Source organism: Osmia bicornis, chromosome 8 (genome assembly GCF_907164935.1).
Source record: "Osmia bicornis bicornis chromosome 8, iOsmBic2.1, whole genome shotgun sequence".
In the NCBI taxonomy this organism is placed as follows: Eukaryota; Metazoa; Arthropoda; class Insecta; order Hymenoptera; family Megachilidae; genus Osmia; species Osmia bicornis.
Genome location: NC_060223.1, coordinates 7,190,106 through 7,212,243, shown reverse-complemented (window position 1 = coordinate 7,212,243; position 22,138 = coordinate 7,190,106). Strand labels below are relative to the sequence as shown.

General features: G+C 42.5%; 1 protein-coding gene and 1 long non-coding RNA gene across 6 annotated transcripts in view; one reads left to right on the top strand and one right to left on the bottom strand.

Annotated features, from left to right (window-relative positions):
• LOC114876878 overlaps positions 1-4,933 on the top strand; it is a 49,597-nt gene extending 44,664 nt beyond the window's left edge. Inside the window, exons 5-6 of one of the 2 annotated variants that reach the window (XR_003789461.2) lie at positions 2,667-2,915; positions 2,978-4,933. This is a non-coding gene — a long non-coding RNA (uncharacterized LOC114876878). The remainder of the gene's footprint in view (positions 1-2,666; positions 2,916-2,977) is intronic. The other variant, XR_003789462.2, reaches the window with a different exon arrangement.
• Positions 1-22,138, bottom strand: part of LOC114876876 (protein slit) — a 280,937-nt gene that overhangs the window by 53,165 nt on the left and 205,634 nt on the right. The window contains exon 2 of one of the 4 annotated variants that reach the window (XM_046286898.1): positions 20,262-20,329. The exons of the other annotated variants lie outside the window; for them this stretch is intronic. The gene's annotated coding sequence lies outside the window, so the exon portion shown is untranslated. The remainder of the gene's footprint in view (positions 1-20,261; positions 20,330-22,138) is intronic. 4 annotated transcript variants of the gene reach the window in all.

Below are 22,138 nucleotides of genomic sequence, written 5' to 3'. Positions count from 1 at the left end.
TCTACTTAAGCAATTACCCGTACATTTTACTTGAAATTTAATGAGACACGATTGTGGTTTATGATTACAAGACATTTTCAGCTTTCTACTCTAGATGCTATCGTCTCAAACCCGTAATTCCTTGATAACTTTATCCTATAATCATACGGGAAAGTGAAATTCACCTTTCGTGCGTGATCTTTAATTCTTACTTAAATGATTGTTAAAACAGTAGGAGCAATGAAAAGAGAATCGCAAGAAATGTAAGAGCCTACGGTTAAAGAATAAACGTCCGTGACGAGGAGAAGCCGTTTGCTACGCGAAATTGCTAACAAACAGAAAAGCAGAGTTTGCTTGAACAACGCTCTAGAACAAACGAGCCTCTAGATCATTATTCGGGCATGAAATTAACCGCGAGCGTGCATCGATGGCCCGTGGCAGGCAGACCGAGCGAACGAGCGTTGCTTTCGTGCTCGTAGAACACTCGAGTCGAGGCAAAAAGGCAGAAAGAAAGGGAGAGAGGAAAGAAAAAAAAAGGAAGAACGAAAAGAAGAACCACCCGCTCGACGATGCTCCTTTGTGCATACTTTTCTTCCGTCGGGCCACTTCAGTGTACAACAAACGAGCGAAAGCACGCTTCCACTTCTTGCAACGCGAAACTTGCCCCATTCGCGTCTATTACCCGTCCCTCCGGCCATGAAACTTGAATTACGCCTACTTCCGGCCCACTTCGGGGACAGTTTCGAGTGCAGTTTGCAAGTCCGTCGACTTTGTCGCGGAACCTCAGACATCGGGCAAAAGGAAAAATTCCATTTCCCGAACAGGGGCATGGATTTAAACGTTCCCGCCTTTTACTTCGTTTCTCTTACGTTCTTCCGCTTCTTTCATGCCACTTTACTGTGCTTCCGTAGTCAGACTAGTTTGTAGTATTTTTCCCTTTTTTCTTCTTTGAGAATTATTGAAGAAACTTGACAATTTGCAAATTTCATTTCAAAATAAAATTTTGTGAATTAAAAATCACAAAATTATTGATTCCCTTTTATATTTCATATTATTTTAATCTTCTAAATTGTATATTGTTCATTTAAATATTACTCGAATTTCTAAAATTGCAAAAATCTAATTACAACTCTAACACATTTTTCCCAAGTCAACTTTAATTAGTCCAAAGAGGAGCCATATTAAGCTTCAACTACAACCTATCGACAAGCTTCTCGAATCGATTAAGCCTCTTTATCCTCAATCTCGATGCTGCTTCGACCCTGTTCTACACGCATTCCCGTCTGTCTGTTCGTTTTTTTCCCTGTACGCCACAGGTGCTCGCTAAAAATCCCTATCCATCACCGAATCAATTAGCAACTTCTCAATTATAGGGTAGTTCGTCTTGTTTCTTCTTTTTATCCGGTGGTTGGCCGGCTCTTTAACTTGGAAAGCGGCTCGACGGGACGGGGACGGGGACGGAAGGGATCGATGATCGAGCGATGAGTTGGCCCGAATTTACGAGCGAGACGCGTTTGATTTACGACACGTACAGCCACTTTCGTTGATCCACGATCGATCCGCGTTGCATTCGGAACGGGGATCGAGGGGGCGCGGCGAGCAAACACGCGATACGCCAAGTTAATCGTTATTCTTGTCGGTCGGATAATTAATAGCCAATCAACGAGCGTGTCGGGCTGAATGTTAAGCAGAGCGGATCCTCTTCGTTTTGTATCCCGCTGCGGTCAGCGCGGATGATATCCGCGCGATATCGATGCACGTGCAGTGCTTAGAAAGTTTCACTAATTATTTCCCATCATTTTTTATTATTTTCGCGTTATCTCAATGAATAAACGTTTCATTCTGAATTTCACGTAATTTTATCTACGATACGAAGCAAGAGTTATGTGCCTCTTATAGAATAAAACAAAACGATAGCCCCATCGAAAATACCTCAGCCTCTATTACGCGGCCGGCATCGTCTTGGCCACGGATTCGCAACGTTTTGTCGTAACACTGCGAAACGAGCGTTTTCGATTTGGACGGTTCTCGGGTAAGAGCTTTACACAACGATGGGCTCGTCCCGTAAGAGCAAAATATGCGGCAGATGCATGGAACAGATAGACGCCCGGGGAGCGTGAATTCTAAATGAGGATAATGTAACGCGAGCCACAAATAATCCTAGTGTGCATGCACCAGGCATAAGTTCAAGCCTTTCCTCTCTCTTATTCTCTACCCACCGCATCGTTTCGTCCATTACCAGCCGGTATGTACGTATTCTTGAATAACGAGACACGTTATATGGGTCCGGGAGACCCAGTTCAGAAATTATTCACCGATCTCTTGATCACGCGACCCCCGACGATCTATCGATCCGACCTACTCCGACAGCAAGAAAATATTCATAAACGCTTGTTAAACTAATAGCCAGGGGTATTTTGTTCGTCGGTTTACACTACGCTTTTACCCCCGTGTAGAGGTGTTGAATGTTTTAAACCGCTTCTACGGGGTTGTTAACTTTCCGATGGATGGCGAAGGTTTTTGCACGTGGAATAGAAATTTTTATGTTGGTAGTGTGTCGAGACACCCTTAGACTTCCCCTTAATTCAAAGTTCTAGAACAGTGTACCTTGTTTAAATTTTTAAGAAATTTTGAAAGGAAAATTTCAATCTCGATAACAAAAAATTTCCCTTTCGATCCGAATTAAGATTCAACCAGAGTTAACGATAATTAGAACGAAGGAGCATCGTATCGGGCGAAAGAAGTTAACCAAAAGAGAGGACGGGAAATTTTTCGAAGAGAAGAATCTCTCCGGGGTTAATTACCCCATTTTACCCCATCCATGTCGGTGGATTACACACGGACAGAGGGTGCACGCGTCGAGTCAGCCAGCGGATGATTTCGAGGCAACGATTACAAAGTAGCCAGCTGCGAAACTCACCCCCTTCGCTCCTCCGGTATAATGATCCTCCGGGCTTCGCTTCGCTACTTATTTCATTGGAAACTTTTCCTTTCACAGTTGAATGAAGTGGCCGGAAGCAGGAACACGGTCGGCCAAGAGAAAAGGCCGGGATAAACTGAATGAGCGGAAAAGAAGACAGCCCCGAGTCGAGGGCCGAGACCTTCGATAAAAAGGAGCTACAAGGACGAAGGAAAAAAAGAGGAAAGAGAGGGAGGAGAGACAGGAGACTGCAAGGAATAAAGTTCCCTGTCAAGTTGGGTGTACGGTGTCTCGAGAGACTGCCAGACGAGTTTCCTTCAACCCCTCCCTCGAATTCTGACGTTCAACCCTCCCGCACCCCTTCGACCAGTTCCACTCTACTAGTTGTTGATTGTTCCTGGCGTAATTATAACTTCGACCGGTCGCTACTTTCTCGGATATAATTATTAATTACCGCGACGTCGAGGGGTGAACAGGGAAGGGGTGGTTCGCGACGGATTCTCCCGTAGGATCGTCGCGAAACAACGACACGTGAGATCAATCGACGACACGAGTACACCCCTGGGTCTTCTATGACGCTCTTTGTCTTTGTCCTGCGAATCGAGCCGACAGGATTCCAGTTTGCTTTCTTCCGTTAGCCTCGATCGAAATTTATGGAAAGTCGATGCTGCCTCTTGAGAAAGAAGAGAAAGAATTGGAGAGGCAGGTTTATTAGGTATTGACGTTTCCGGCGAGAGGTTCGAATTGAATAGAAGATACTCGAATACAAATTGCATTCTGTCCAAATATTCGCAAAATATAGATAATTTTATACTTCTTACCGTTTGATTAAAATTGGACACCTGGTTTAATAAAAAGGATACCGGGTTCGCAGGTTTTCATTGAATTTAATGAAGATCAAATTATCTCCGAATACGAGCAGGCTCTGAATAATACAAAGTACATCGGAGCTTTGTAGTCCATTATCCTTGTAATCCATTATCCAACTGGTAGTTAGCAAAATTATGGATATGAAACCGCGTGTCTGATCAAAGTGGAACGATACAACGTGGTCAACTAACTATGGTGGTATAAGAATATTAAAGACTTCCTGCTATTGAAATTAATTTTACAAGTTATCAAACTCGCGAACTCGTTTAAAATCAATAATAATGAAATTTCAATTAGGAATAAAATATATTCAGCGTTAAAAAACTGATAATGAACGTACAATTATAATTATTCAGAATACGATCATGTTCCACTTGTTAGAAAATTAATATAATATTTTTCTTTCTATGTTACAAAATATTATAAAAGGAATCCAGATCGAATCCACGAAACTGACCCATCCACAGCATCCCCAAATCCTCCCTTTTATCTTGACCCATTTCTTTCTCTCGAATCCACGTTTCCCCCAAAACTGACCATCGTCAACCACCCTTCTCTTCCATCAACCACCACAGCTAACTCAATCCAAAGGATTAAAAGAATTTCATAGGGGGTTGGGGGATTGACGCAAGATGCAAATGCGGAGGAATTGCTCGCAGTACGGACAGAATGTGTAACGCAGCATATGTTGCGATACTCTGTGGTCGAATTTACACACATACACGTGCAGAGTGGTTCGGTGCACGTATGGCTACCGACACACTCGTGTCTCCAAGGGATCCTGGTATCTGCGCGAACAGTAAGAGCATCGATCACACGCCGGGGACAATATTGGCATGATAATCGGAAGGGATTCGGCACGGTTACGTAGTAACACGGGGCCCTGCACGGGATCGTGGAACGGATCAGGGGGCTGCAACGCGATTATTACACCGAGGGGGTTGCTTCATAAATAATAGTGGTTGGAAAAGCGGGCGCAATATGGCTCGTCTTCTGCCAACACGATTGTAACACTTTGTGGCATTGGTAGTTCTCTTTATTTCTATGGAATTATTCCTTCTTCGTGGATTGAACAGACTTTGTAAAAGGGGGTTGTCTATTTGAGGGCTCATATTTTTTTAAATGCAGAAATCGTTACTGTCTGTACTAATAATAATTAATATTTCATTCATAAAATAAACTACCCTTTAAAAATTGTTTTTCCCAGTGCAGCTTTGTACAGAATAAATTAATAACTTCATCCTCAATAAATTAAGAGAAAATTGAAAATAAAAGTTATTTTATTTATTTATGCAAGGTGTTAGAAAGTTTTTCTGACAATTACAAAATAACAGAAATAACAAAATATTCTATGTACTCTATAAACAATGCAGGAACGTTGAAGCATATTTGTCTACAACTCAAATAACAACAACAACCCTCGCCCCACCTGCGAACTTGCCCCCACAATCATGCGACCCCTATCCTGCGGACGCAAACATATAGAACTGTAGTGTCGAGCTGCACCCTAGTGTCGCGCAATCGTGTGCAACGTGCACACCATTTTGTGGCGGGGTGTGGCGCGATGCGGTTCCTGGTGAATCATGCACCACCCTCGAGGGATCCATCTACGATTAATTCCATCACTTGACACGGCTGCCGCGCGCCAAAACGCGCGCCCAACAAACATTTAAGCCGAGCATTAATCCCGATATGGCGAGTGGAAAATGAAGACGGCTGGGGACAAATGTCCCGTGAAGTTAACCGTCGAAACGCGAACTTATGTGCCTATTTCCTTTTGGATCGATGATTTTGATCGACGCCCTTTTCAGGGGGATGAACGATATTGGATGATGTCAAACTGTTGGTCATCGATCAATTGGTTCTTTGATACGAGATTACTTTCAGGAAATTGAAGACAGATGGAGAATATAATAACCCACTTTATTTGTTTATATAATTTTATAATAAATGTTTCCCCCTGTGGCTGGGGGGTTTAGAATACAGCCACGGTATCCTCTGCCTGTCGTAAGAGGCGACTAAAAGGGGAGAGGTTTAGAAATGACGATAGGTATTTTGCTTTTGAATCTATTGATTGGTTTCTGCATATTAAGTCTGATATAATTTCGTGACATAAAAATATCACAAAATACCATGTATGGTACATTAATATAAATTTGTTTAAGAAGATTTTCAATTGCAAGAAATTACAAATAAATCATCTTTGTGTTTCATTGCCTATAACAGCCCCTTTCAAAATCATCACTGACGTAATAATTAATATATTAAAATAAAAAAGAAGAAAATTCCTCCTCCAAAAATCTAAGTATAATCCATGTTTTGAAAGTGGAACACGTTCCTCGCCATATATTCTCAACGTATTCTGTACGTGCAGGTAAAATAAGTTGTTTCGGTGGCTCAATAATTTGAGCTTGGTAAACCGCGGAAATCCAGCGTTCCTCGAGCCAATTAGTCCCATATTATTTTATATGGGGCACGCGTTCAGCTCTACGGCTTCATTCCGGCCCGGCTAGAGTTCCGGTTTAGGCGAGAAGGAGGTTAAATGCTTGCCTGCGACGTGGTTTGCTTAGGGTTAATTGGACAGCTCCGCTAGAATAATGCGGCGCTTTTTTTTTTTTTAAAGACACTCGTGTTCGTTTTATTGTGTCGCGTGCAACCCTTTTATTTCGCTGGTAATTAAAGCGAAATGAAATTTCTCTTGGTACTTATGGTGTGGGCAGGTGTGGGTTTAAACGTGGTAGAAAACACTGAGGTTTATGGATGTACATGATCCTTGTACATCTTTGTGATTTTCCTTTTATAATATAAATGCAATATTTTAAAACTTTAAATTAAATTTTTACATAAAATATGCAAAATAAAATGTGTCTACTTTAGTTGAAAAGAGAAATTTTCACGAATATTCAGAGTTTGATCGTTTCCTTAATCTGAAAAGGGTTAAATGATAAAATTTCTTCCTCGAAGCGAAGGGAAAAAAAGCAAATGAACAGCTCGACACGATCGTGGAACTGGTTTCAGTCACCGATATGCTGATTTATTGGTCGAAAGCTGGAGAAGGTAGGCTGATAAACGAGTAACGAAGAACAAGCTGTCAGTTAGCGAACTCTTCGATCTGTCTCGTCCGTCTCGCGAGGTGTCGCCATTAACTTTAATACCGGCCTCATTACACCGGCTGGCCGATATTAAAACGGTCGAGCTCGAGCCGAGCAAATGATTAATCGGCGTAATTGAGTTTACTCAATTCCGCGATCAATCCGATCGTCTGGGAAACGTAGCTTTTAATATTCATTCCGAATCGCGTAATTGCGAGATAGATCCGTTCGAACGGTTTCCTCTGCTCGTTCTTTCCAGCTTCGTCGTTCATCCATATGAATCGGAGGCGAATTCATGGAATTTCGTGCAGCTTTTAGTAGCTTCAACAGAAGCGAGTGAAAAACGATTGTAATCCCTTTGAAGATTTAGAAAACAAATTTCAATCGAACTTTGCGAAACGATAATTGAATTCAGAGACACATAAGAGCCTCGGTAGTTCTATTATTAGGAACCGTAAAATATAATCTTCGGTTGCTTATTTAATGGATGATCTTCAATGGAAATCGCTCGGTAACGAAAGGGTTTTAAGCAAGCTGGAACGGTGGCGCGTGCTGTTTTACGAGGAGCGTGTAACGAGCGCGATCTGAAACGCAAAATTGCCAGACCGTCGTAAATCACCAGCCACCCCGTCGACCGAGTTCGCAGCCTAATCAGTTTAAGTGATTTCGAAAGGTGGCTGCTTTCCAGTCGGAAAGCGTACCACCTCCGGCAACCTTCGCGCCTTCACCTCCATGGTGGTCCATGGGTACTGCGTGGGTGGACAACGCGTGCACCGAGTTACGCGTCAACCTTTTCAGCTTACCTCCGCGAGGAGGAGAAGGAGGATATCTAACTCCTTCGCATTGATCGATTCCTATAGAATCGTATCTGTACAGGGGATCTCGATCGTTCCATTGTTCCTTCTCCTTAGACCAGGGCCTTCCTATTCCTGGCCTCGTTCGATCTCGAGCTTTGTGTCTCTCGGTGTTTAAAGTCGATTCGGTCTGACGTGATTTGTGACGCTTTGTTCCTCGCTTGTTTCTTTTTTTATTTCGCTCCTTTGAGTTGCGAGCTCGGTTTTTGATCGATGCGACTTCAATCCACAGCCTATTGGTACTAATTGTGTCTCGCGTAGTGAGTTACGTTTCTTCGTACCGCTATTTGTTCTCGTGCCTTTGTCTTGTATCGTTTGGAAGAAATTATATGATTTCTATATTGGAATAATTTGAATGCCAGTCGATTGAGATTTTTCCCAGAATTTAAAGCGATCTTTAATGAACGGATTTATCTGTTTTACCTTCCTATCTGCCAATCTCCGCCTAATACGTTAGATTATCGTGGGTTATGGCTAATACGATCAGCAGTGAAACCCCCGATTACATATGCGCCGTTCTATACAATCAATTATGCAACAGGGCCCACAACTGGGCGTATTGAATTATTGCTAATGAGTTGGGTGATGTGATTAATTTACATGCTCGACCTTCTCGCAGAGTAGCCAGGTAACATTTTCCGAACAAGCTTGAAATAGCAAATTTCAAATTCCATTTTTTCGAACAGAAGAACCTCGAATATTAATTGAAAACGAAATGGTAAAAAAGAAATTTTGTATCACCTTATACGGTGTCTTCGTTCGAACGTGCCTTGACAGTATAAATCGACCCTAACCCGTCCGGCACTTCCGCCCATTAGAGTGAACTGTTTCCGTGGTGTCGAAGGGCAGCGAACATTGAATTCGCGATAGCGAGCCGAAGCGAGGGGGTGTTACCGAAGGGTGTCGTGAAACGTTCGCACGGACATAATCGGTTGGGCCTGGTGGACGTTTTATCGGTGATACACCAGCGGCCCGATAAATCGCCGGGTAGAACTTTGCTCGCAATTAGTATGCTAATGAAGAGGAAAAAGGGATGTGACGGGTGAGCGTTGATCGTATTGGAGATTAGAAATTGACTTGGCCAGGAAATATGGAAAACAGAGCAGTGTGGACGGCAAGATTGTTCTATGTGTAGTATCTAATTAATTGCTGTTAATAATACACTAAAAAATAATATATCGCAAATTTCACCCCTAATTCTACATATTCTAAAAAATAATCATCCGGGTACCGCATGAATTTTTGAGCTACCCATACACCCCTCTTAATTAGTATATTCGTCTACCCCTTCATCAGAACCGACAGTGTGTATTTTAAAAATTTAATCAATTAGCCAGCCCATAAAGAAAAGAAAGAAAGAAAAAGTATCCAACAGGGACGATGTTTATCCGCAACATTTATTCGAAGCATCCATCGAAACGGTTAATCGCGTTTCCCACAGAGTGGAGGCGGATCGAAATGGCGCATCTGTTGTTCGTCCAACGGCAACTTTAAATCCTGCGTATTATTAGAAGTCTAATTTCGTTTCGCGGTCCAGCGAGCATTCGACGCAAGGGTAATCACGAAATGACTAGTGGCGCGAAGATACGCATTGCTTTCCATCTCTGTCTCTTAACCGAAGGGCACAGAAGGGGGTGGCTTTAATGTTTTTAATCTAATTCCCCGCGTGCAAGTCCAGCACGAAACATCTCCCCCGGGGTTCGTGTCCGATTCGCTGGGGATTTTTGCATTGTGCAATTCGACCGGGGGGTGCGGGTCTCCCTTTCGAGGAATGCCCTTACGATCGATCCCGTCTCCTCTACAATTTCATTTCTCACTGTACGAATTACAAATTTCATTTTTTATCGAAACATCTTCGCGTGACTTCTCGAAGGGGTGGTTTTCGGAACGTTCGAAACATCAGGAAATAAGAAGGTGAAAATTTATGCGATTCAGTAGTAGAACATTAACACAGGTGAAACCGAAGGATCCCATAAGTTAGGGGTAGGTGTTACGAAAACAAATCGAGGCCGCAGAACGAATTTCTTTGAATTCATCCACACCCCATAACCGCAGCCCTCCGTTCCCAAACCGAAGAATATTAAACACCGTAACGTTCTCGTAAATCATAACACCATAACCATAATGCTGACACCTTTCGAAACAGCAAAAGCAATTAAATCCCAGACGAAAACACTGGAACGACAGTGAGTCAGAAAAATATTAGAACTCTATGCTTTATCCTTGTTTTATAACAAATGAAATATTATTGTATTCTCGCACGTTTAATCACGCGCAGATACTTTTGAGCGATAGTGTACGATAAATCGAGCCCTGTTGCTAACGAGATCCTTTTGTTCGACATGCATTACCCCGTAGCACGCACCTTATATCCATACATTAATATCGACAAGCCTCGAGAGAGTGACGCATCTAACGAGAAACGATCCACGTGCACCCTGAGCAAGGGATACTTAATCTTTTTCGTCTCCCTATGGATATTCCTGCGAGACATTAAAGGGAGAAAGGGGCCCCTTGGAATATTTTCACACTCTCGCCTTGGACCCCCACTGTCGGAAGCTATTTTTTCCTCCCTCTACGACCCCCCCATGTTTTGTAACTATTTTCCGCCACCTCGTGGCTCGTCTCCCTCGTTTTCCGATCCATGACTATGCAGCTCTAGCAATAAAGCCTTCCACTTGCCGCGTCTCTCGCGTCACGGGGCCCCTTCGAGGTCCGCGTCCAGCCTATGGGATTAACCAGACTGCAACGCTTAATGGACGAAGGGGGAATAGACGTGGCAGCGTATCCAATTTCTAATTCTACGCTCTGTAGATTTCGACCGGTGCACGAGTTTTACTCTTTTGTTCGGATGAACGCTGTTTGTTTAGGCTCCCTCTACGGTATGGTGTCTTCATTGTTGGCGACTCCCTGCATTAGATGGCTGAAGGGATGCTTTTTGTTACTTGGAAGAAGTTCGAATTTCTTGGACATTTTCTTTGGGGATAAATTCAAGATTTCTTTGCTATCATATTTTTAAAAAATCATACGATCATCTTAATTCTAACATTTGTTCAAAAATAAATCCTAAAATACCAACGCGTTACCACAGTAGCGCCATGCTCGACGATCAATTAAACGCCTCCATTCAGCAAGTGTGCATCCACCCCTTTGGTGCTCGTTGAAAGAGCAGCCAAAGAAAGAAAGGGCGGTGCACGCGGTGTCATTCTAAAAAAAAACCACACACACGCTCGTCGGTCCGGTAACAGGTGCTACTTGCCCTGTACGGAGGACGACCCTTCTGGGCCTGTCCGACGACCCGTGAAAGTCAGCGTTCTCGTCCGGAGAAGTAAAAACCCCCGGTGGTACCTCCTGTCTGATCGCCGGGGCGTGTCCTGTTCCTGCGGGAACTTCGTGTACCGTTCCCCACGGTCAGGATGCACCGGGACGAGACACGCGTATCCCACAATTATTCAATGAATACATGAATACGTGTATATTCAACGGGGACTCGCTACGCGAACGAGCAGATGCATAATGCGCGTCCTCGACAAAGCGCAATATCCAAGTAACTAGAATGATTTCATGGTTGGTCGACCCGAAAGGGGCCCGGACTTGAATCGCCCCGTGAAAACGGGACCGACGGTCATTTGCATGCGAGACGATGCGAATTTTTAAAGGTATCCTCGCGATAATGCTGTTCGAATTAAAGCAATGATTCATACGACGGTGTCGCGGACGTGGGTGGACGAAGAAAGGCGTTCGATTCGAGGATGAGAAGTTGTGGGCGAGAATGGTGCACCTTTAGATGGTAATAGAGACGAGTGATCGAGTAATTCGTGGTTTTCGTGCGCTATCATTTCAGACGAATTATAAAATGAAACGTCTCGTTGAAATGCAAAGTAAGGATAAATAATATTCATACGGGGAATGATTTTTAATTAAATCGCACGACCAGGGGGTTTGTGGGTTGGGAACGGAGGGTGATCGAATCCGTCATGAAATGGTGCATCCAGAATCGGGATGGGTGCGCCGGGAGCGGGCCCGATAACATCGAACGACGCTTAATATCGTTTCCAGGGTGAAAGACAAAAGCTTCACCTGGACCCTTCTCACGGTACGCTCTCGTCGTCGCGACGCGTACGACGATCGAAGGAAGTTCCTGGAGGGGAGGAGAGCAAAGTGGCGCGATCGGCCCTCCTAATTCAATCCCGTGGGATATAGGCAGCCCTCCTGGAGGCCTCGCGTTACCCGCGGCGAGGCGTGAATCAGCATCGCTCGTGAATTATCCGGCTCGTTTATCGAGGAAATTGTGACCAGGGAAAGACGCGATGGACGCGTCCCATTGACCCTTGATCAACCCCTGAACTCTGTAATTAAAGGGACAACTTTGTTCTAATGATTTTCAATATCTATACATGTCCTTTTATTTTGAAAAATATTAGAAAATGATTTTGAGGAAAGAAAATCCTTTTTAATAATTTTTAGGGAAACATGTTATCAGCTTTAATCTTGTACTTTTTTCTTTTCTTATTTCAACTTCACTTATTTCACTTTAGAATTTCTTTCATTAACATAAGACACTGCTTCCAAAGAGTGCAGTGTAGGATTAATTTAAGACGTTATCCTTAAAGGATCTAAGAGGGGACAGGTTGAAGACATTGTCTGGATAATGGACACAGTGTAACCAGCCAGGTCGATCAGCGGATTTGAATGTTCATTCGTCCGTGACGGATCGCGGAAGTCATATCGTATGCGCGCGAGGTATCCAGTCGAATGCGTCTCGATCGATTCGACGGGAGGCCTGGTAACACAGCGGCATTAATTTCGGCGACGCCGCTTCATTATCATATAGATAGTGAGTAGAGATCCAACAAGACTAGACATTCCAAGGGGGTTTGAATTTGTTCCTTGAGAATGAACGGTATCTGCTCTATCCTAGTATAAAAATGTGAAATATCATTCCTCATTGTTAGTCACTGTCTCGAGCTCAGCCTTGCGATATTATAGCAATAAAAGGAGCAGCAAGGGGAGATTGATTCAACCCTTTTCTCAATAGTAGATATCACAGCTTCACCACCAAAATCGGTGAAGCTGTCGGGGCCATTGGCGTTGAGAGTGGGGGCTCTTGGCGCCTTTGCACGCGGCCCGAGTAGAAGCCGATACCGGATGCGACCCCCGGTATCGGCTACAGGGTAGGCAGCAGGGGGAGGTTTCAATTTGGACCTCCCCCGAGTTGGGCACCTGTGTGCCAGGCGTGAAGGACTCCGGAGTAATACACATAAGGTTTCGGAGCCCTTCATTAACGCCAGTGTCGGTCGCCGTGGGGTTTTAGTCAGTAAGAATCTGACACTCCCCCGCCGCCCTCCCCCAGGGGACGGTGGGGGGTCTTATGCAAGATTTCCCCATGTTAAAAACAAAAAAAAAAAACTATCTGCGATTCCTGATTCGAGAATCTAGACTCTAGATTCTAGAGCGGGGCAAGACATAGTCAGTCTTATCGCGACCGCCGAGGCGTGCGGACCTATCAGTCAAACACATACCTTTCAATTATTTTCTGAATTTATTTAATTTACTTCATTTACACCCTTAGCACATTGAATAGGGCCATCAGAGAGATGAAATTTATGATTTCATCACTCCTTATAGGCCTCAGGGTACCCTTCCTAATTATTTATAGTTCTGTCCTTCTTTATGGGCCAAGGCCCACCTTTCCCAGATATTTATTTTTTGTTCCCCCTCTATGTGTCTCACAAGGAACAACCCAGTATTCCTGTAGTCTCATATACTTTATACCACTGCATCCTATACATCCTTGTATCGCTTATACCCTTTGTATCCCTTCAGTATTCCTTACATCATTTGCATTTCTTGAGTTTCCTTTACATCCCTTGCATCTCATTACATCCTTTGCATATTCCTTGCACCTCTTGCATATTCCATACATTCCTTGCATCTCCTGCGTATCCCTTGCATAATTTCCGTATTCTTTGCATAATTTCCATATTCCTTACATCCCTTAGATCCCCGCATCGCTTACATCTCCGCATCCCTTACATCTCCACATCCCTTATATCTCCACATCCCTTACATCTCCAGATCCCTTACACCTCCACATCCCTTACATCTTCACATCCCTTACATCTCCACATACCTTACATCTTAGCATCCCTTACATCTCCACATCCCTTACCTCTCCACATCCCTTATATCTCCGTATCCTTTACATCCCTGCATCACAGAGAGAAAAATCATGCAAAATTTAGTTCCAATTTTCGCCACCAGAGGGCGCTGATTGGGGGTCGAGATTTTAGTTCACATTTTTCCCGCTAGAGGGCCAAAATTTGTGCTTGATTTAGTTCCTTTTTCCAAAACCAGATGGCGCTGATTCGAGGTCGAGATTTTAGTTCACATTTTTCCCGCTAGAGGGCCAAAATTTGTGCTTGATTTAGTTCCTTTTTTCAAAACCAGATGGCGCTGATTCGAGGTCGAGATTTTAGTTCACATTTTTCCCGCTAGAGGGCCAAAATTTGTGCTTGATTTAGTTCCTTTTTTCAAAACCAGATGGCGCTGATTCGAGGTCGAGATTTTAGTTCACATTTTTCCCGCTAGAGGGCCAAAATTTGTGCTTGATTTAGTTCCTTTTTCCAAAACCAGATGGCGCTGATTCGAGGTCGAGATTTTAGTTCGCATTTTTCCCGCTAGAGGGCCAAAATTTGTGCTTGATTTAGTTCCTTTTTTCAAAACCAGATGGCGCTGAATTTTCGAGAAAACTTTAGTTCCAGTTTTGCCCGTTAGGGGGCGCTAAATTTATTCAAATTTTAAAAAATGATTCGAATTTTATTTTAAGAATGTCAGGGATGCAGAGATATAAAGGATTGAGGGATGTAAGGGATGCAGGGTTGGAAGGAATGCAGGGATGTAAGGAATACAGGGTTGGAAGCAATGCAGGGATGTAAGGGATGAAGAGATGTTAGGGATGCGGAGAAATAAGGGAGACAGGGATACAAAGGATAAGGGAATACACTAATTTTGGGGTAGCAAGGCCCATGACAAGAGTTAAAAAATAAATAACTACTAAGGGAAGCCTTGGTCGATAGAATCGAATAAAGAATAATAAGTAACTGGGGAGGGTGGGCCCCACGACGCCCATGAAGGGGAATAAAATAATAAATAAAGGGAAACGTGAGCCGGGGCCCATAAATAAATGGGATGGTCAGCCGACGCCCAGGAGAGGGATAAAATCATAAATTTTATTCCCCTTTGATGAGCTTATTTAATAAGAGAAAGGAATAAATAAAGAAAATGAAATAAACTCCAAAAGGAAATTAGTAGTATACGTACGTTTGATAGGTTGATCCGCATCCTTCGGCGGTAGCTATAAGACTGAGGAAGTCGCACCACGTTATTGAGAAATAATTACTATGTATACTATGTTTATAATTTATGAAAGATCAGGCAGTTATTGAATGTTGTATAAATAACTGAGAAAAGAATATATATTAAATAAATAAAATGAGAAAAGAACTTGAGTCATTTAAATAAATAAATGAGCAAAGAAAATACGTGCATTAAATAAATAACTCAGAACGAAAATTGTGTAAGTTAAATGAATAACTCAGTAGCTTTTTTAAAATAATTTATTTACCAAAGGGTATGAAGTGAATACAAGTTTGTTTTACAATTATTTTAATAATGTTTCAGACTTGTACTAGTTTTGATTAATTTATAAAAAATAAAGTCAGAGGGAGTAAAAATTGTGTAGAAGAGCAGACCTAGCTGCGCCTGGAGGTGTCTGGGACCCCGAAATCATGACCCCTGGAGAACAGTGTTATGTCCAGTCTTTTTGTAACAGTAGTAGTGTAGTCACTGAAGTAGATGAGTGTTTCGTCGAAGCGTTATTGGATCTCACGCGTCACACTGTAACGACAGACGCACGTGCGGGTACGTGCTTAGGGTAAAACGCTTGCCTGGCCGTGGCTTGGGGCCAAGGAATAACGATCACGATGAACCTGGCCCCGATCAACCGTGCCAAAGGAGTTAATAAGCGAGACTCGATTCACCTCTTCACTTTCCGAGCTGATCGTTGTATTTTTTCGTTCGTAGACTGCGCGGAGATTCGTTCGGTAACTGGGTAGATCGTCTTAAAAAGATTCTGGATTTAACATTTCCGAGTTAACATCGAAGGTAGAACCTAAGGGATTTGGCACGGCGAGAAACAAACGACCCTACGACGTTTAGAGTTCGCCAAATCAGAAGCTTACAATCGCAAAAGCTGAAATCCTCGGCGCAAGACAGGGATGCAAATTCTCTGATCCCAAGCCGCGTTAGTACCGCCAAAACTGGAAGTTATCCGAACCCGAATCATGCTACTTCCACCTAAAACTGCCAACGAAATTGCCTGAATCGACGTTGATCCCACAGGATATACCGCTTCCTCTGCCTCGCTCTGATCCCTCTCTTTCATATCTCCCACGGATTCGAAGCGAACGGACGAATCGATGCGTTCAAAAATTCTCCTTCATTTTTACCCTCGCCCCTTGTCCACCTCTGGCCCATCAATCGATATCAACGAACAAGCTATCGATAACGAGCTCAAAGCTCAGCTCGGTCGGTCGGGACAGAAAAGAGCATAGTCTATGAAAAACGCTCGGCGAGCATCGAGTTTGACGCGTCTCTCGGCCTGTCAGCGGAGATACGAAAAAGGGCATAGGTTATCAAGCGTTTCGATCAAATTTCCGTCCTCCATCGGGCCGAGTTTCCGACCCCTTCTGAAGCCAGGTCTACTTACGGGACGGCCTGCATTAACTGCACTCACGATTCTTTGCTTCGTGGCCTTTCAAGGAAAAACCAGGGTGCTTAGATGCGGAACGGGAAGAAGTTGGCTACCCTGGACGACCTGCGACGATAATTCTCAAGCCTCCGTTTCGAGTGGCTTGCCACTGGAACGATAACTGCTACCTAACTCAAACTTGGCCATGATAACGCTTTACCAAGTTTCGGTGATTAACCCTTTTGTTACGAAAGGTCACTGCGGGATACTTAGTCAGTCGGTAGCTGCTAAGTTTGGAAAGGTTATTAAAATTATTCCTTGAACTTTACTTCGGGACATGCAAAATTATTGCCTCCTTTTTATATATTTTAATAATATTCAAAGAGTATTTAACTGTAACAGGCTCTCTCCATGGTCCGCCGTCCGAGGGTTCGATGGTTTGAGTGAAATATTTTCAAAGTATAAGAAGAAAATCAAAGTAAAGAAGTTGATAGTGTTCTCTAAAAGCATGGAAATAAATAATAAACAATTGTATATAAAATTTTAACCATCGTTTTCCAATTATTTCACGATGGGTTCTTGTGTGGTAGGATTTTGGATGACCACTATTTATCGTGAAATAGTTCCTAACCAGATTCTTCAGTTCAATGTTCCCTAGAATCGCTCGCTGTTCGCTTAACAAAGTTTCCCATCGCCTGGAGCGACCACAGGCAAGCGAATCCCATGCAAAACAGCGAACCGACACCATCCTTTGACGCGTCCGTAGCACGTTGCATAATTGAGGATGCGGACTACGCGTAAGAGCCGCTTTAACATTTGGCATAGTTATGCCGTGCCCGATGTCCTGGCCGTTGTTAAATTCAACGCAGACATCCAGGGAGTTCTGGAAGACCGTTAATGGAAGCTTGGTCGAAGCATCCCCTCGAAACCATATGGAATTTCCCATGCAGAAAATCGGATATCGGAAACAGAGAGACACGAGTGACCAAGGTAGAAATGCAGGTACAAATAGGAAATATTTGGAGTTTAGAGTGTTTGCAAATCACATTCAAGAATTTGTATATTTTTAAAATAAAAACTTTCACCTGTACAAATATTCTTAATAATTTCACCCCCAACTAGATATACAAAATTAAAGAGAAAGTACACTCACGTGTCGCTCCATTCAACACTGTGAAAAAAAGACTAATACGAAGAACTACCCAAGTGTTACATTCACTTATTAATGAAACACTGCCAGCTTGTAGAGCTAGTCGAGCTGAACACGCCTTTACCCCGTTTTGCAGGCAGACGGCTAATTGTTTAAAAGATATTAATAATTAAAGTTAGTCAAAATAGAATATAGAATTTTAGTTATTCAAAAAGAGACAAATTATCATTAAAAAAAAAAAAAAAAATAGGAACCAAGGATTTGAACCGAGGACCTTTAGATTGCGAGTTATGTGTTTAACCACGGAGCGGATCCATGACTCGCAATCTGAAGGTCCTCGGTTCAAATCCTAGGTTCCCAAAAAATTTTTTTTTTTTCTATGATAATTTTTATGTAATAATTATTTAAAAAGAGACAAATTATCATTAAAAAAAAAATAATATGTTGGAAACCAAGGATTTGAACCGTGGATCTCTAGATTTCGAGTTGTATGTGTGAGTTTGTCATACTTCAGAATGTAAGGCATAACTAACTGTAATTGTTAATATCTTTTAAACAATTAGCCGTCTGCCCCCAAAAGGGGATATAGGCGTGTTCAGCTCGACGAGTTCTACAAACTGACAAAGTTTCATTAATAAGTGAATGTAACACTTGGGTAGTTCCCCATTTAATTCATTTTATGACGGAAAAACGTCCAATCAGCGACTTCATTCACAGTATACCACCATTAACCGTTTTCACTCGAGTCTGACATATTGCATACGGTGATTTCCTTCGAGGCAGCTCTTGAAAAGGTCGCCACGCCGATTCGTCGACAATGAAGGAGCAAATAACGCGTACATCGCACTGGGTCCATTCACAATGGCTTGCATAAGAGGTAGAACGAATGTAACCAGATACACGAGTTCGAGTTTTAGGCCTGATAGCGGATACCTGGTCGCCAGTTGAATGGGGAATAAGAATGAACACACGATACAGGTTTACGTAACGCGAACAAGGTACTACACCGAGTAAAGTCTGGTTTACATTGATAGAGTAAATGGTGGAATAAGAGTAGTAAAGAGATTGATTGAGCAAGTGGTTGGAAAGGTACTAAAGTCTAGTTTACATTGGTACAGTAAAACGACTCCTTTACGATACTCGTGTAAACTACTGGACAAGGAATTAGAAAAGCACTAAAAGCCTAGTTTACACCTGGTACTGTGAATAAGAAAATCATTTGCCTGATCAAAATTCTTTGAGACTCGTTAGAAAGATTGAAAGAATCACGAAACACTGCTTTTTGGTAGAAAAAATGTTAGAATATCCTGTGAAAAAAATTGGAGTGACTTGAGATAATTGCATTAATTTATACACCTAATGGAATGAAAGCAAATTCATAAATCAGCATCAGGTGACATTGTTGCAAGTGGACAGGGTGGAAAATGGAAGTCTGTCATAAATACACGTTTCATTATAAAAAATTAGGTTTTTCACGATAAAATAACTGTTATTCTTACCTATATAGTTCGAAAACAGTACAGAGATTCACTGATTGCCAGCAGAAGATTCGCGTGACAAGTGTGTTGATCGAAAAAGGTACTTTGTGAGCGATTGAAGTGGTTTATATATTAATATAATTGTTGTCGTAACAGAATTGGCGACATGCAATTCGTCGATTACTGGAACGCTGACTGGGTGTGTTAACAATACAATTTGACGCTTACTGGAATGCTGGCTGAGTGTATTAAAGTAGGCTGCTTAACAGTACTCTGAGAGATGTAGAAATGTGGGCGGAACATTTGATCATTATCGAAGTGATAATATCGCCTGAAATAAAATTGAAAAGTGAGAAAGTTATTTGAAATTTTCATCAGAAGGTAATAAAGGTGAGTTATACCAGTGAAACTAGCGGGAACTAGCAACAGGATGATGTCCCTGCATTAATGGCATTCGAAAGCACGATGATCCTTAGGGTACAATCGCAATCCATGCGGTCGCTGAAAATTAGCGATTCCTCGAAACGCCGGCAAAGAGCAGCTGCAACCTTAACTAAATCCTCAGCTCAAAGCGACAGCGTCGTAAAATAATTCACCGTTGGCAAAGAGCTGTCGCATTCCTGCATTCTGATCTCGAGCAACACTCTCCTGAGACGTGCACGTGCATCCGTCAGAACTGGCATCGTCATAATCAAGATTCCGAACGATACACATCGCCAGCGAATGGAAATTGCGGACAAAGTTCGAGCTAGTGGATGGCCACTTTATATTCGGTCGTATCAACCCCCTTTCGTTATTCGAACATTTTACAAAAAGGGGTTGTTATAATATTTTTCAAAATATCTGTACTCTAAAACGTCTCTAAATATTCGAAACATCGTTTTATTTGATTTAATTAACGAGAAATTTGTTAATAAATCACCGAGTATGTTTTAGGAGGAAGACGAAAAAAGGGGTGAAGCAAAATCTAACGAGCGAAACAATTGACTCGGCTAATACACCGGATTAATAGGATAAAGTGGAATTGCCGGTAATTGAAATGAGCTAAACGATTCATGGTTATGTCGACGATAAAGTTTTACTACGACGGTAAAACTTTTATTTACGCCTGTCATCCCCTTTTTCGACCTCCTCCCGAATATTACCCCGACGAATTTATACTTTACCAAAAGCCAGGGTATGTTTGTTCAGGTTGATTTTCGCAAAATTTCCATCAGTCATGGCGAGTGCTTACCTGAAACAAAAAAGAAGTATATATGTTAGAAATAAGATTTTAATAAAAGGTGCTTTTGAATGAAAATAACAATTACGAACAGCCACAATTTGTACCAGGAAAATTAATGCCTATCACAAAATATCAATCAATTTTTCCTTCCAATATTTCAATCATCAGTCGTTCATTGTTGAAACGTGTTGAATTGTAAAGGTGTTTATTACATCTGACCGAGCTAATTACATTCAGCTGGTGGAAAGTAACTCGCCGTGTTCTGGCACATTGGTACACGTCGACACAAACTCGCCTGGTACATATTGATTGACCTGCCCAGAGAGTCAACCTGTATGAGTTTCGAAACAAACTTATTCGAAACGCAATTCAACAGGTTCTCGTGAGTCATGTGTAAACATCGGTTTGTTCGAGTTTCACGAGAATTTCTGTTACCGATACATTAAAACACGATCACTATAAAAATTTTAAATAAATCTATTATTTTCACAATATTTGGAATTTAATTAATTAAAACAAGAACCTGTCCTATCACTTATCTCCCAGTAAAAATTTAAGTCCTGACTTACCCCTGGCAAATCCTATGTAGCAGGGAAATAAACCACCCCCACAAAAATCCTAATTACGTGAATGATGGTAGATCGAAACGTTAATGATCGAATGGCGATCTTGTCGATCGAACAGAGGGAATAACGTGGCAACGATTCGCAGAGACCGTCGGTCTGTTTGCCGGGCATTTAACGAGGCCAGCTCGACGACGATACACAAGAGCAACCTGTACGCATTATACGGTGAATGAGACGGCAATCTCACCCCTAGATCTCGACCGCGACAGCAGCCAGCAGCTAGTGAACAGTTGGCGGGCAAGCGAGTCCTCTTCAAGGCCTACGAGCCGGGGCGAACTTATCGCGAGTAGCAGCCATTTGCGTTTCATGAGCTCTCAACTCGGTCGAGCCAAGTGAAATGCCGAGTAAAAAATTTATCTTCCAGTCGGGGCGGCTGATTACGTTACTTTCCTTCTTCGGGGTGTGCACCACCCCCTGGGGATGGCTGGGAATTGTTATTTTTCGTTGATTCGAACGGAACTGCTTCCGAGGCTTTCGACCGTGACTTGAAAAGAAAGTTAACGGAGATGAAAGGATTCCGAGCGGATGATGAGTTTGGAATTTTAAAAGCAGCACTTTTTTCTTTACCGTTGACGAGCTTTGAATAAGATGAAAATTTATCAAAGTGCCTTTTGTACAGAAATATCATCTAACCCTTCAAGAACAGTGCAATCATTCCGCATCAAAGCTCGTCAAATAATTTCACTCACCGTTCAGAAAAAGAAACAAAATCCTCGTTATCTACATCAGCGAGTTGGTAGCTGATCCGCTAAACGTTTGATCCTTTCTCCTTGGAGTGCATTCGGAATTCGTAGCCCGTAGGCTGTCAGCGTAATCCAGCAGGCACAACCGCGACTAACGAGCGGAGCACGAAGATGATGCACGAGTATTATCTGATGAATGGGCCGCAATCTCGGTCCTAGATCTGTTAGTGTAGGCAGCGAGTGCACAGTCGGCATACCTTGCCAACCTTTTCGGCCAACATGACGAACGTAAGCGGATGTGACGCAAGAGATAGTCGTTCCGTGTCGTGGAACAAGCTTGAAAAAAGGCTTTCATTTTGAAAGACTTTTCAACCCCCTTTTTGTCGCGTGAGTTGAAATACAAAGAACCGTATTCAGTTTTCCACCTATCATACTTTCTTTCTTTATCCTGTACGAGCTGTATCGATTCCGTACACACAATCCCCGCGAAACCAGTTGTTATTTTAATA